The sequence below is a fragment of the Notolabrus celidotus genome, chromosome 2 (genome assembly GCF_009762535.1).
Source record: "Notolabrus celidotus isolate fNotCel1 chromosome 2, fNotCel1.pri, whole genome shotgun sequence".
In the NCBI taxonomy this organism is placed as follows: Eukaryota; Metazoa; Chordata; class Actinopteri; order Labriformes; family Labridae; genus Notolabrus; species Notolabrus celidotus.
In genome coordinates this window covers 12,572,759-12,588,917 of record NC_048273.1, presented here as the reverse complement: position 1 = coordinate 12,588,917, position 16,159 = coordinate 12,572,759, and the positions used below count along the sequence as shown (strand labels likewise).

The following is a 16,159-nucleotide window of genomic DNA, read 5'->3' as shown; positions in this document are numbered from 1 at the left end:
TTTAATATATTGGAGGAAGAGTTGCTGGAGTATGAATTTTTACAGGTTTTACATGCCATGATTAAGTTGAAGCTGAAGGCAGCAGCAATGAAAGTAGACTGAGATCCTACACTTTATTGTAGATGGATTGTTGGATGGATAAGGATTTGAACGGCATATATCCCCCACCTTCTTTTTTTCTAAATTTCTTCTCCTTTCTTCCCTTCCATTTATAGAAAAACAAAAAACAACATCCTCTGGTTTCTTCTTTTTTTTGTACTTGATTAACATTTGTACAGAATGTACTCTCCGTCAGTGCTGCTTTATAGAGGATGCGGTATTTAAAAGGGTCTGACTGAATGTGTCAGGAGCTGCAATCTTATCAGGATTGGATAAAATGTGAGTCATAAAGCCAGTCTTTTTATGCACACAGAATAAAAAATCATGACGCCTGCTCTGCTCTCTACCTGTCCCTGTCAGATTATCCTCCTCCCTCTGCCCCATCATAAAATATAAGAGCAATAATTATGACTTCATATATCCTCAATCTCTACCATTAATCTGCCAAAACATTCCTGAACCTAGAGGCCTGGAGTTATCAGCACAGTAAAATGTGTTTATTATCTCCTTGAAAACACAGTAATGTGCCATTAAATTGGAGCTTGCACGAGCATGCATGATTGGCTGATGATCAGCTGATTTTTGAGGACCGCTGCAATCAGGAGGACTTGGAATGAATGAAAGGACAATAGGAGGAAGGCAGGAGGGGTCAATTCAGTGTTGTCCCTTGCTTGGCAAGAATCAGAAAAAGGGGCAACAACAGCTGATTGTCCCTGTCATAGAGACAAGACTTATATTGTCCACCAACACCAGTCTCTACCTCTATCAGAGAGCAGAGAACTTACTGGTTCAAAAATGATGAACGAGAGTGGCATGTTGCTGGCTCCTTGCTTGTTTGAAAGTCTTGTATCATTCATGGCACTTTCACAATGGTATGTCTCTGTAGAAGATGAATTATAAATGTACTTTTGGAAGTTAACTCTCCTTTGTCTATCTTTACAGCTGAGAATAACCCCTGCCAGACCAACCCTTGTCTCCATGGAGGGAGCTGCCTGCAGGAAGGTGACGGCTTTAGCTGCTACTGTCCCCAGGGCTTCTCTGGAGAAAGCTGTGAGATCGGTGAGTCACCGCTCGGTCAGGGAGACCTCAGAGGTCACAGCTGCAGATGGATGCACACACAGGGAAAAGACAAGCATATGTTAGGGGATGACTTTACCTGCTGAACTCTAACTGTGCACTGAATTCAGGAGGAAAGCAGCTGCAAGATTTCCCAATGTGGGTTTATTTTCTTGAACTGTAAGCAGGACTCTGGATCTCACCTTTAAATCAAGGTGAAGAGGGGCTCTCCTTTCAAGTTCTATGGCTTTAGATCAAGCTCGCTGACTCAAAGTAGATGGGGATTTTTATATAGTACTGGTCAGCCAGTTGTGAAAGCCTTGTTGACATGTGTTGTGTGCTTAACTGTGTGCGTGTTCATGTGTTTTCACCCTCTGCCCCTGAAGTAGTTGGCAGTTTATTTTTTTCACTCAGCCGTGTGATGAGAGTACTCGGCTTTCAGAGAGTGACTTTGGGTTTGTGTTGGTACGTGTGTACATGTTTGTGTGTGTGTGTCAGACACAAGCAAGGACACACAGGCCACTGAGGAGCCCTGAGCTCAGTGAGGGGTGGAGCATTCGGTAAAAAATGATGGAACAGAGGCTTATGTTGCTGCAGATGGAGGATGACAGGAAAACAAAGAAAAGAGGAGGATGATGTGGCATTGGCAGAACACATCAAAGTCACTTTCTTGTTTTATGTGACTTTCAGTGACATGAACACCATAGGGACCAACTGAGCTATGTCACAGTTGGAGAAGTTGTGGTTGACTGTGTTTAGTCTGGTACATTGGCTCTGGGTTCTAACAAAATATCTGTGGGTTGACATGTTTTGATATTGCAAAACAGTCAGAAGTTACACTAGTTTGTAGTTTCATTGAGGCTTCTTAAACTCTTACAAAAATGTATAGCTTTGCTGTTAATTTTGTGCACTAAGCTCCAGATTCTGTATTTCAGTACTTGGAGTGAATCTGAGGCTATTCTTGTTCTTTATAAGGCGTTCATATCATGTGGCAACTTCCGGTCTCAAGATATGAAGCCAATGCGGAAGTGTTATAAAAAACAGTTCATTGAGCATCTGCTTGAGGCTGTCTGCAGAAATACTGGAAACCACATACACACCAATTCAACAAAGACGATCTTTGCAGCAGAAATAAACATGTTTACAGCCTGTTTCAAAAAATGGCTTTGGTCTGAACAGCTAATTTCTCTATCGACACACACTTTACAGGGTTTGAATTTTTTTAATAATGTGACAGTCCAGAAGATATTAAGATTACGAGCATTACCCATTTAAGGACATGACTGACAGGCTGGAACACTGTAGCTGTTGGCTAGGAAGCTCAAAGCCTGCCTCTTTACCTCACACTAGCTTGACAGAAGCTGGGTTGCATTCAGCATTTCAAATATGGCTCCCTCCGACGATTGGCTTCAAAATAGTGCTTCAGAAACAGATGGGTGATGTCACGGATACCACCTCCATTAATTATAGAGTCTATGGTTCATATGAATAAAATCACTCCAGCAAGGATGTTGAATCCTGTTTAAGTCTGTACTCTTCAGCCCTGGATGTTCCATATTCATGCGCACACAGACAGACTGATCTGAGGTTTTAAGGGTCATTCCATCATGGAAAGGGGTCATAGGTCACAGGTAATAGGAAATGTATTCAGCCTGATAATCAATAACCTTTAGTGCTTATACCAAAAAGACCAAATTATGCAATATTAAGGTGAGTCTGCACATCAACCCTATTGGAGATCAATTAACAAGCTGGTTTTGGATCAATACTTTTTGACAAATGCATGCCTACTGCATGGATTTCACATACTTGGTGTTTGTCATGATTTCATGACGTGAATTTGTTTGGTTTCTTTTTGAATAAGATGAAAATTTGTTGTTTTTTGTTGGAAAAAGGGTTATATTGTAGTCTCAGTGTGGGAAGTAAAGCATATCTAATATTTCTTCTTCCTTCTTGTCATTCTTTCAGCTTGTTTTCTCGAAGGATATTTTAATTGCCCGTCCAAGTGTTGTGATGCTGATTATGTTGCTAAACAGCTGCATATCAGATGTTTCCAATGTTAATTATGGTCAAAGACAAAAAGATTAATTGCCTATAACAGCAAATAATTGACCGTAGCTTTATCAGGCAAACACAGTGCTCTTATATAGGAAGTAGACTAGAAGAAAGGCTTCCTATCTGCAGCTCTTATTTCTTTCAGACTGCTGATTGTTGTTAATGATGAACCAATACATAAAGGTCTATTTTCCTTTAGTTCCAAACACGTTTAGAGGGCTTTCTCCAGTAGTGGCCTTATTGAAGTCCTGTGTCCCTGTGGATGTGTAGTTACTATTTATGAGATTTAGAGAGAGAGATGATGATGATGACATGATGTAAACATAGGGATAATAACATTTAACATTATCAATACCAATCTGGGCTATACATTGAAGTCATTCATTATCATGGAGACTGGGAATGTTTGATCCTGCTGCAGGATAGTATGATTAATGAAGCACAACTCAGCTTGTCAGTTTGATGGTGCTGTGCTGGGACACAATAATGGATTACTTGTTTGTGTTTGTTTTGTTTTTATCATTACAGCTGGACTGAATATTTCAACACACAAGAAATTATATACAGTAAAAAAAAAAAAATCACTCACAGTATATGTACCCCACTGATAGCACAGCTGTGTACCCAATTTGTCCCCATATAAAGCAGATAACTGGTAAAGTTTTGTCCCTCTGCTGCTCACAAAGTTTTCGAAGGATCCCTTTCAAAGAAAATTCAGTGCATCACTTTGTGCAAGTGTGATTGCTTATCAGGACTGTGTGATCATGTAGGCTGTGGCTGATCAACCATCCCACCCAGTTCTTGTAAGGATAGAGAAATGCATAACTTCACTGTTTTTAAAAGAACAGAGATTATACAGCATTTAGTTCATGGCTAATCTTAATCCAATTTTAATCTGTCTCTTGTTTAAACAGAATATTCAAACCCAACATTAGTTTAAATAAAAAGATAGCTTAGTAATAGCTGGAAAGTGATGAAAAAAACATGTATGAACAATGACTATCTGGTTGAGGAGTGAAAACAAAGAGAACATATAGCAGGTAATTAATACCTTAATCAGGGACAGGTGTTGCTAATTAAAGAGGCAGAGGACAGGTGGGGGCAGGAACTGATATGACAGGAGACTTTAGACTTTCCAATCAAACTGTACAATTCAATCAAAGTTTGATTAGTGCAGTGCTGGAGCTTTCAACTGGGTACGTATCCGCTTCTAGAGTTGGTTTGGTTCCAAACTTAAATGTGAAAACTTAAATTTTAGTTCCTGTCATCACGAATGAGAAGTAAAAATATAAATACATTAACAAAAAAAATTCAGTTTGTTGACCCAATCTGCTGATGGCAACTATCAGAATTAAAAATGGCTTAAAGCCTCTGGTCACCCAAGTCAACAAAAACTTTCCAACTATATAGTCATATATATACATACTTTTATCCATCCATTAACTTGACTGCTTATCCCATTAGGGGTCATGGGTGGCTGGAGCCTATCCCAGCTAGCTTCGGGTGGAAGGCAGGGTACAACCTGGACAGGTCGCCAACCTATCACAGGGCTAACACAGAGAAACAGACAACCATTCACACACACACTCACACCAATTTAGAGTGACCAATTCACCTGGTAAGCATGATTTTGGACTGTGGGAGGAAGCCCAGGTACCCGGAGAGAACCCATGCATGCATGGGGAGAAAATGCAAACTCGTCACAGGAAGGCACCTGCACGGCCTTGGATTCAAACCAGGAACCTTCTAGCTGTGAGGCAGCAGTGCTACCCACTGCACCACCATGCAGATCATATACTTTTATATATCTACAAATATTAGAAATTAATTTTATTACATTTTTTAAAATATTCACAGTCAAGTTTTTGATAACGTTCTAACGCTAGGTTAAAGAAGGCAGGATTTACTTGGATACTTATTCGAAATGAATATCTAACCAATCACAAAGAAAACACTAAGTCACATCCAGACGTTTAACAATACTACTCTGCTCCTTCTCAGTCCTTCTAACATCAGAGCGAACTCCTCTCTTCGTATTGCCTGTAATTTTACCGCTGTGATTGCCACCCCTGGCTGCACTCAGCCAAGGACTATTTTCACTCAGATTTTTGTTGATGCTTGATTACACATTAAATGTTGATATTCTATATGACGTTTATATATTCAAGTCACCTTCCCAGAGGCTTTAAAGCTTTCAGAAAAAGAGAGAAAGTGGAGTCTAGTTTTCACTTTTTAATTTCTTTATTGTTTCCGCCTCAAACATTTGATTGCAGGATTGATGTAGGAGTATTGAGTAGTTTGTTTTAAAAGTTCAAATTGAAAATGTGTAAATAGTTTTTTCCCCTTCAAAGATCTTACAAAATACTTTTAATCAGTTTTCTCTGTGGCAGCTCTTTCTGTTCAAATACGGTTTGTTGTGAAGAAAATGAATTAACCTTCCTCAGTCTATCTCTGAACACAGGTCAACAAATCATTGTGATTCTAACTAGAGCAAAGTTACAAACTATTATTTCTGCTCGACTGGTGTGTGTTCTTCAGAGAGACCTCAATCAGCCGTCAGTCTGTCTGTTAGTCAGCAGAGAGACAATTAAGTGTGGTGTAACGTAGTGTGGACTTTATCAACTGAATCAAATCAAACAGCTGGTCACTGGTGTTTCAGGGATTTCATTTTGAGTGTGTTGTGGAGTCAAGAAGGTAATTGATCTTCTGAAAAGGACAAAATACTCTGATCCATTTTTAGCCCCTTGTCCACTTTCTCTCCATCCATCTTTCTCATGCCCCCTCTGTGTAAATGTGTCGACTTCAGTCGCCTCATCTTTGCAAGAGATAACAGAAGCTGCGCTGCTTCAGGGAGACTCGGCAACTTTGAAAAAATGCAAGAAACACTCCAGAGGTCATCTTGTTTTTATTTCACTCCACTTTTCATTCCTTAGCAGCATTTTAGTTTAATTACTCCTGAACTACTCAAGGAAATCAGTCAGAGAAAACAACGAGTACACCCTATAAATAGGAGAAAATAGAAGAATATAGGGCAACATTCTTTATCTGTGCATGCTCAGTCCTTGTGTTATTTTTGTGCTCCACAGGAATCCCACCTGATGCTATTTTTAAAATGATTTTGCACCTCCCATCACTGTCCGGTCCTTAGGAATTGTCATTTCTCCCTCTCTCCTTTTCAGTCCATCTCCCTGCCCTCCTTACCCTCCAGCATGCTGCTCTTTGACCTGCAGTACACTGTTGTAGTAGAATTGTTCCGCAGTGCAGAGATCAGGATGAAAAAAAAGTCTGTCCCCTCCTGCATTTCCCTCATTTCCTGCCCCACTTCCTCTCTCCCAACCCCTTCTCTGTCTCTCTCTCTCTCTCTCTGGCTCTGTGCTTCAGTTTCTGCCCCTCTTGCTCTCTATTTTTCCGTCAAAGGCCAATGCATTTATTCACACAGAATACCTCTGTACTCATGCATAAAATGAAACTCATTCAAGCTCACTCACCTGTACACTCCAGTAGTCAAATGTGCTCACAAGAGTGCACAAAATATATTCTTTTTTTTTTTGCCGTTCTTTCTCTCCTCAGTCTCTCACACCTGGCTTAACCACTCTTACAGCTAGCTAAATAGATAGATAGATAGATATATAGATAGATAAATAGATAGATAGATAGATAGATAGATAGATAGATAGATAGATAGATAGATAGATAGATAGATAGATAGATAGATAGATAGATAGATAGATAGATAGATAGATAGATAGATAGATAGATAGATATTGTTTATGTTAAGCAGAGTTTTAAACAAAAGTTAAATACAAAGTCAAAAGGAATAAAGAAAGAAAGCTGCAGGTAGATTATCAGTGAGTTGCAGAGCTGTAAAGATGAAGACAGATGGAAAGAGCCTATGCTGCTGCGCTCCCCCCTCAGGACATCCCATTCTTTCTTCATTGATGATGGGATGGATTTACATGTTTGGCTCCAAATCCAAGTTTTAGTGCTGAGGTCAATATGTTGTAAAGTCCAGTGCTGCCCACAGGGTGAAAGAATGCACCATCAGAAAATGTGGATTCATGTCAAGATAGAAAGTAGCTTATGGTGCCTTCAAATGGAGTTGTGTTTACTGTGTTCACAAGAAAAGGCCATACAAACGGCCCCCTCTTACCGTATTCATGACATCATAAGTTGTGTTAAAAACTGCAGTTTCTCGAGTATCCACTTGAGACTGGCTCTGTAACTATCGGTTACCACATACACACAAATTTTTAAAAACAGATCTTTACTGCAGAAATAAACATGTTTACAGCCTGGACAAAACTTAGTGTAGATAGCTCATATCTCGACCGGAACACACTGTATGGAGGGGTGAATTTTTTCATAGCACTGCAATTTCTAGGTTAAGATTATGAGTTTTCCATTTTAAGAGGCACAGCTGACTTGACTGACAGGTGGGAACACTGTAGCTGTTGGCTAGGAGGCTCAAAGCCCGTCTCTTTACCTCACACTAGCTCGACAGCAGTTAGGTTGAGTTCAGCATTTCCAATATGGCTCCCGCCGACGGTTGGCTTCAAAACAGCACTTCAGAAACAGATGGGTGACATCACGCATACTACGTCCATTAATTATACAGTCTGTTGTTGTGATATGTCTGATGATGTCCACAGAAATTGTGGGGCCCATGGACTCCAGTTTCCTGCAAATACATAATGTCATTATGTTAATGTTAGGGTCTGTAGCTACATACAACGTGGTTTGATTAACTTTAGCCGCAAATGTGATTAAAAGGAGCCATGGCAAGTGTTAATCTAGATCATTAGGTTTGTTGTTCCTCCATATGGCATTTCAGCATATATAACTCCATCATTATCATTCCCTTGATCCATCAATGCACAGTTTTTAAAGACCCTGAGCTAAGATTGTGTCAGTGGGTCTGTCCATACCTTTCAACTGCTACCATAGGCTGAGCTCATTCAATGCAGTAAGACCTTGTGGATTATTGTATTTTACAGTAACATTGTTGCACATTGAGAATTTTTGCACTATGATTATAATTGTAAATTAAAATGTATTGCAGCATGTTTATTGGAAAAAAAGTTTTATTGAACCAATAGTAAAATTGTCTGCAAGACGTTATTGCATTATAATAAACTGCATGTGAAGTTTTCACATCATTCGTAATATTGGTGTGATGCAAGGCACCTGGTGCTGCTAAGACAGAATGCTCCTCCAGTGAAGGCACCTGGAGTCTGACTATTTTTTTGCAGTGTTAACTACTCTCTGGAAAGCCTTTCTGTCTGCTGCTTAGCAGCTAGCATGCCACACTGCAACACAGTACGTCAGTGGTAGAAGAACAGGAGCAGATCAGCAGAAATGTTGCTTTGGAAGTATTGTCAATGCTGTGCCTTTTCACCGGAGCAGTGCAGCTGATTGTCATGAGAGGTCCTCTTTGGCATGAGAAGGGCCAGGATTCCATTTCTACTAGAAAGGCCACGAGAGGTCATTTTGACTGCCAGATTCCAAATTGCATTATCTGTTATGATAAATACCCAATATAGAGATTGATGTAGGATAGCATTTTTATTTTTTGTTCAACAGATAGTTTTTTTTTATTATTTAGAATTTTTAGATTAGATTTTAGGTTTCTATATTTATTGTCCTTACTGTCTTATTGTTAAGTACCAGTATTCCAATCACCACGTCAAATTTCTTGGCAATAAAGCTTTCTTGATTCTTGATTGATTGATTCTAGATTTACTACATATTTATAAAAATATGCATATGTTTATATGAAACCTTCCTCGGCGAGTCACCTTTATATGCTTCTTATTCAGATAGATCGCTGGTCTGCGCTAGCCAATTCCTGGAACAACTGTCAGACTTCCTCAGCAGTCATCTCTCTCTTTGTGCTTCTCTTTGCCATAATTGCCAAAATAGAGTTGTCTAATCCTCTCAATTTGAATCCCAACTTTTTAAATTGCTTTGTACACTACAATGATAGTTGCCAAGCAACCAAGAGGCATATACCCAGCGTGAAAATGTAACAATCTAATCAAGGCAGTCATTATAACTGCCTGTGGCTGAATTAAGTAAAAATAGCCATATAATTACTGCCTTTTGTTTAATTCGTATAATGACATTTTAAATATGTAAACACACAACTTTAGGAAAAGTCAGGAAACAGCAGCTCTGTAATCTTTAATGTGACAAAGTTACATGACCCCCATGGCCGTTCTAGTGTTCAGAAGTGTTCCAAAGAATTTGAAGGTGGAAACCCCCTCCACTTTACTTCCTTGGATGTGGAGAGTTCCTCCTGAAGCCAGTTGTGAGTTATTTTGTTGTTTTGATGTTCAGTGATAGATCGTTCTCTTTGCACCTTACAGCCAGTTTTCAACTTCATCTCTTTAGGCTGTCTCACACGCCCCTCCAGAGATCAGTCTGGAAACAGTACTTTCATTAGATTCTCTTCTATATTTTGTGCGTGGACATTTTCTTTTTTACATATAGATTTAAAGATTAAACATCAGAGCTCCCTCCACTCAGACGCCACATGATTTCACTGTCACTGATCAAATGATTGTGAGTGCACTGAAGAAAATATAGAAATAGATAATTTTTGGATGTCAGAAATAGCTTCAAGGAGGCGCAGAATAGCCTGTCAGCCACACCTCTGGGGAACTGCTCTACTTTAAGAGGAGAGTTATTGTTATTTTTAAGTGTGACACTAGTAACGACCAAGTGAACAGGAAGGGAGGAAGTAAGGGAGGGAGGGAGGGGAAAGCTGAGGAGTTGGAGGAAGAAAGACAGGAGCAAACAAAGAAGGAAGCCAGGAAATAAAGCAAGGGAAATGAAAGGAGGCGAAAGGATCAAAGGCGGTGGAAAGGAGCAGACTGTAAGGAAAAGAATGAGGAGGGTATGAAGGAGAGAAAACTCTTGTGGCTAATATTAGTCAGTCCATTTTAAGAGTTAAACTTGTAGCTTTTTTAAGCTGAGCTGAGTTCTGTTAATGATAGACTTCTGGGCGTCTCAGTAAGATAAAGATGTCAAGGGGAAGATGAAACTTAACACAAGCCTGAGGGACACTGTTGCTGCAGAGTACAGAAGCCCGGAAGGGACACCTGTAAACCTCCTTAGTTAAAAGAAATAAGCCTGGTGAGAGCCACAGGGGTCGAGGAAGATAAATTCACCATTTAGAGATCTCCAGAGGAAGGAAAAAAAGGACGATGAAAAGACTCAGAAGTGAGTAGTGAAAGAGAATAAGGGAAGGCAGTGAAGGAAGGAGGATGTGAAGAAATGAATGTGGGCAAAAAAAGCTTAGAAAAGGGAGAAAGGATGGGAAAGTTGAAAAGGGAAAGGAAGCCTGTAAATGATGATGATTCTTTGCATCTATTCCACCTATCCTGTGAAAGACAGCCACGGATGAAGAGAGAGAAGCCCTACCCTCTTTTGCTACAACTGAAAGAGATCACAGTGCAGCAAAATCACTACTGACAGACAATTTAAATCTAAATGAACAATGGACCAACCCCCCAAAAATTGGGAACACTTTAATTGGATAGTCCGTCTGTTGATACTCTACAAGCTATCAGTAGATATTCTGTTGAATGTCAACAGTGTTAGTTGACATTCAACTAAACCTTTTCAACAGACAAGTAACATGAATTCAACCAACAGAATGCTATAAGTACATTTGAAGGCAGGCTAATAACCAATAACCAATATTCAATTAACTATCTGTAGATTGTATGAACTTCTTCTCAGTTAACTATCAACTACTCAAAATCAATCTGTCTTTTGAAAGTCAAGAGTGTGATGTAAACATATGATAAAGGGCACAGTAGCATGTCCTCCTCATGTATCTCAAACCCATCAAATGAATGACCTGTCAACTCTGTCCATAATCTGTTGATTGTCAAATAATTGTTGACAATCAATAGAAACGCAACTCATGTGTAGTTGGCTATCTGTTGACTGTCAACATATCTATAGATGGCTTTCAACAGACGGTTGACATGTAGACCATTAGTAGGCATTAGTCACCAAGCATTTGTAGAAATATGTTAGAACTATCCAATTAAAGCAAAAACTGATTATCTACAGATAGTTAGTTAAATATTGGTTAATAGCCTGTCTGCAAATGCACCTATAGTCTACAAGCTGTTGGTTGAATTCATATTACTTGTCAGTTAAAAGAGTCTTGTTGAACATCATCTGACACTGTGTTGACATGCAACTACATATCTACTGATATTACACCTTACAGTTTACTTGCAGTTAGTTGAATGCATGTTACTTGTCAGTTGAAAAAGTTTAGTTGGATGTCAACTAAAACTCTGTTGAGATTCAACTGAATATCTACTGATGGCTTGTAGAGTATCAACAGACAGACTGTCCAATTAAAGTGTTCCCAAAACATTTGACCAGAATAAATAGAAAAATAATGTTGAAGAGTGCCCATATTTTCTTGACTCAACTTTTTCACACATGAATTGAACCCTCCTGTTACCCTCAAATTTACAAACATATTTTATCCTTGGGGTCAATTTGACCCCAGCAATTTAAACCTTTAGAAACTGATTGTTACCCAGGTTTATGTGTCAGGTACTTTATGTGTCTTTGTTGACTACCTACATAGCCCTTTAAATAAAATATACTTCAAGCATAAACACAATTTAAAGCTTTTAGAAGGACTTTACTTGTAAAACAGAACATCAAACTGCTGCAAGTCTGTCTGCTCTCGTCGGCCCTGCTTTGTTTTTATGTTATCAAAACGTATGACACAGGACACATGTCTGTGTCTTTAGAGACATGGTGTCTGGAAATATCATATCTCAATCTAAAGGTTGGCGGATCCCAGCTTCTGCAGTCACATGGTGAAGTGTCCTTAGTTATATTGACCTCAATATCATCCAAAACAAATGTGTGTAAAATGTTGATATTTTTTACGTTATATACAGCTGAAACAGCCTGGGGTCAATTTGACCCCAAGGAATACCGCTGTGTACGTTTTCCCAGTTGTCCCCATCAAATTTGGAAAAGTCATGAAATATGAAGCCAAAAAAATGATGTTAGTCATTAATTTAGAGACGTCAAACATTGAATGGGGTCCAGTTAACCCCAAGGATAATAGGAGGGTTAACTAAAATGTTTGAGTTTGTCATTAGTCATGTAAGATAAAAGTCAAACCATAGACAGTTAAACCAAACATGAGGGGAGCCAGAGGAGAGAGAGACTGACTGATTACCACCAGCTGGTGAGGTAAGCAGCAGGACCAGGTGGGCCAGATCTTTCTAACGAGCTGACTCCGCCCACCAAGTTCCTGAATGCTGAGCTCTGCTCCCAGAGAGTCATCACACTAACATTATAGCACATCAGTGATTTTTATTTTCAGACAGGCAAGACAGCAGCCTCCCGAAAAAAAGCACTATCAAGCCTCTTTTACAGTTGGTGTATAAAAATATTAGAATTTATGAATGAAGTGTCAGGTATCTCAGAGATTAAGAAAAGCATGAGAAGACTTATTTTCCTGAGAGAGTAGGGATAAATAAAACCTTCATAATTCTACTTAGTGCATAATAACATAGTCAATACGGGCTTGACAAGTTCTTCCTACGTTGTCTATTAAGCTTCATTATGTAAGCAAATAATTTGAAGTGCAGAAGGTATTTAATGTCAAAAGCTTGAAATGTGCACCTGTCAAACTTTGTTCCCAAATCTCCCGTGCTAGGCTCCTTCCACATCTTTTTTTCCAGAGGTAGCAAATAAATTAATCTTCTGACAAGGTAGAGATCAAAGTCTATAGAGAAATAATTCCTATATTATTTAATCTTCTAAAAGAAAATGATGTATAAAGCTACCAGCACTTATGGTTCTTGCTGCTAAATTCTCCATTATGTTTAGCAGTTGGTCTCTAACTTTGTGTGTTTCTGGGTTTAAAAAAAATCTGCTTGTTGTAGATGGGCACAAAATTAAAGAAAAAACTAACTAAGTCTGAACCAAACTATTTAAACTGAGGGCTGGAAAACCTAAACGATTAGCTGAAAGATGCTAAAACACTGGAGAAGAACTGAATAGTCAATAATCCTATGTAGGTTCTCACTGTTTGTTTGAAGAATTGGTAATATTAGAATCTTCATCATTGCAGATCTAAGTCACTGTAGCACAAAGTGAGGCTCTTGTCAAACAGTCAAATAAAGAGCATGCAACTTACATTCACAAGCATGCTGAATATCTGTTCTATAAATACGCTCAATTTCTTATATATATATAAAACAGAAATTCGTTTTGTGTTGACATAGGTCTGTTGTTCGGATGAGCTGTGGTTCAGTGGAAAGGTATCCATCTTTGTAAAGGAGCAGGAAATGTCAATGCCTTTCAGATAGGAAGTCAATCATCCAAGGTCTCACATGATGAAAAATGAAAAACGCAAAGAGACTTTCGGCCAAAATATCTGTCCGACAAACATTTCTATTTGGAAGATGCCAATTTACAGGATCCACATCAATAATTTCAGTTCTGGTTCAGAGGCAATTAAGAAGATTTAAAAAAGTTGATCAGATCTGTCACTGCTGCTGGTTGATAAGGATGCAATTTTACACACAGAATGTTAGCTTCATGGCTGATATTCTGTTTTTCTATTTTTCCTCATTATGATGTTTCTTTCTCACAATAACTCTTTATTGTCTCTTCAGCTTTTACCATTGTTGCAGTCCTCTTCATCTTCTCACTTAATGAAGCACTATTTGACAAGGTTATTCACAATTTCCAAACGCAGTTATGTCTGAATAATTTTCATAAACTGTCATTTCTTGAGAAGTTTCCCTTCGTAAAATAAATTGCCAGGAAATACTATTTAAAAGTTACATTTAGTGTTGATTTGTAAAGCTCTGGGTGCTTTTTCAAACTGTCATTATGCTGACAGGCAAAAAGCTGCCTCCTGATCTTCTCAATCTAGCTTTGAAATAGACAGCTGGCATATTTGCTCCTCATCACCCTGATATCATAGCATACTAAAAAACAGCAATCACTTACACTCACATTAAGAATGAATCTGAATGGAGGAAACGATATCTATTTCTGTGTCTCAGACAGAAAATGTCAAGTAGACACATCTCAAATGTCCCTGTCTTTGATATATCTTGTATTTGTTGATGAGAGTGAATATTTATGAGTGTTTGGATGAGAGAAAATAACCTCTACAAAAAAACTTGCTGCTTCAAAATTAAAAATATAACAAAGGAAGTCAGACTGGGTTTCACTCAGTTTAATGATCAGAGGAGGCAAGATTTTAGAGGTTCTATCAGTGTTCAGGATTCTGTTTCTTTGTAATATTTGATGTTTAAATCAACAACACATAATTTCTAAGAGGAGTATAAAAGGAAAGAACAAAAAAAAAGGTCTTTGGAAGCAGAGTTTGTGCTGTTTGAGATTGGATAGCTCATAGTAAGAAGCTTGCAAAGAAAGATGTTTTCACTGTAAATAGTGGCTCTACAGCTTTCACTTGAAGACAATTATTTTTTATCAAATTTGTCCTGCACTTTATGATCCAAATTTTGGCTCTTGGTCATGCTGCTCAACTGACACCTCAATTACATGAATCTGTTCTGGAAGTGCCATCAGATTTAAATCTGCTGAACTGAGCTTTGATGTCGACATTTGAATCTAATTTGGGCTTTTACCTCATTGATCAGACTCTCAAGTTATTTCTCAAATGTATACTCACTTTCAGTCATGACATATGATTGGAAATACAAACCTTTCATGTAGAGATGAAGAAAATCTTCAAGGAAAAGCAGCTAGCTACTAGTCTGAGTCCTGGCTGTTTGAATACAGGATGTTCCCTTTTGCTTCTTCGTTAAAATAAGTATAAACTGTGGTAATGATTGCTAGTTTGTACTAATATTGGAGTATTGATGGCAGCCGATAGGTGTCATAGAGTGCTTTTTATAACCTAGTTAATTAAAAGATAATAAACTATATTTTAATGTTAACCAGTTATCAGCTAAAATGTTAAATCTTCTCTTCATGCCTTTTTCCCTCTTAGTGGTTTCTCTCTCTTTCTTTCTGTCTGTCGGATTCTCTCTCTCTCCACCTTGGTTAAATCCTGAATAATTCATATCTATGAAACGTTCAGTTTTCATTTATTAAAGGTTTAAAGTTATTTTGCCTTTCTATTTAGCCCTAACATACACAAACTTCATTGAAAGCATGAACCTGACTGTAAAATCTCTCCAGAGGGGGCAAAGTCATAAAGGGGGCAGACAGACAATGGTCTTTAGGACATGATGGATAGGATATAAAGTCAATCTTGTGCTGAATGTAGCTCTATTCAAGTACGCAGGTGATAGAAATCTGATCTATTGAACAGACAAACAATACAAAAAGAGAAATGGTGGAAAGCTGACTGAGGGCCTTCTCCCTACAGATTTCCGTTTGCTCTTTGCCTTGGTCCCCCTCTCTCTGTCCCTTTTCAATTATTCACCCTGGTTTTGACACATGCAGGCAGTGAGCCTCCAAATATCCCAGTGTCCTCTTGCTCCATGTCCTTCATCCTCAGCTATCCTTGAATCAACACATAGAGGCAACAAGAGCAGTTTACGTATTAATTATGCAATCAAATATTTTTATTTTTCAGTCAATCTTCAATCACATTTTAACCTCAATTTTATATCTATGTCTCCTCTGCCGTTTTAATAACCACAGAATCAGTTTTCCTGCCTCTATTTAATGAGATCACGTCAGCTTTAAGAAGAACTTGCATGTGGCATGTGTTCGCTTCATCCAGCAGTCAGCACCAGTTTATCCCTCCATCCATTTCTGTGTCAGCAGATAAGTGGAGTGCTGCTCTCCTTGACTTTCCAGAGACCACGCTGGTGTCTGGGTCTGATTTTGTTTTACTGGGGAGAAAGCCAAAGAGTTATGGACACACACAACAAATGCACAAGCACAGTGTCACACATACACACAC

General features: G+C 38.6%; 1 pseudogene; it reads left to right on the top strand.

Annotated features, from left to right (window-relative positions):
- The window catches only part of LOC117807484, a 68,006-nt pseudogene that overhangs the window by 28,985 nt on the left and 22,862 nt on the right, over nucleotides 1-16,159 (top strand).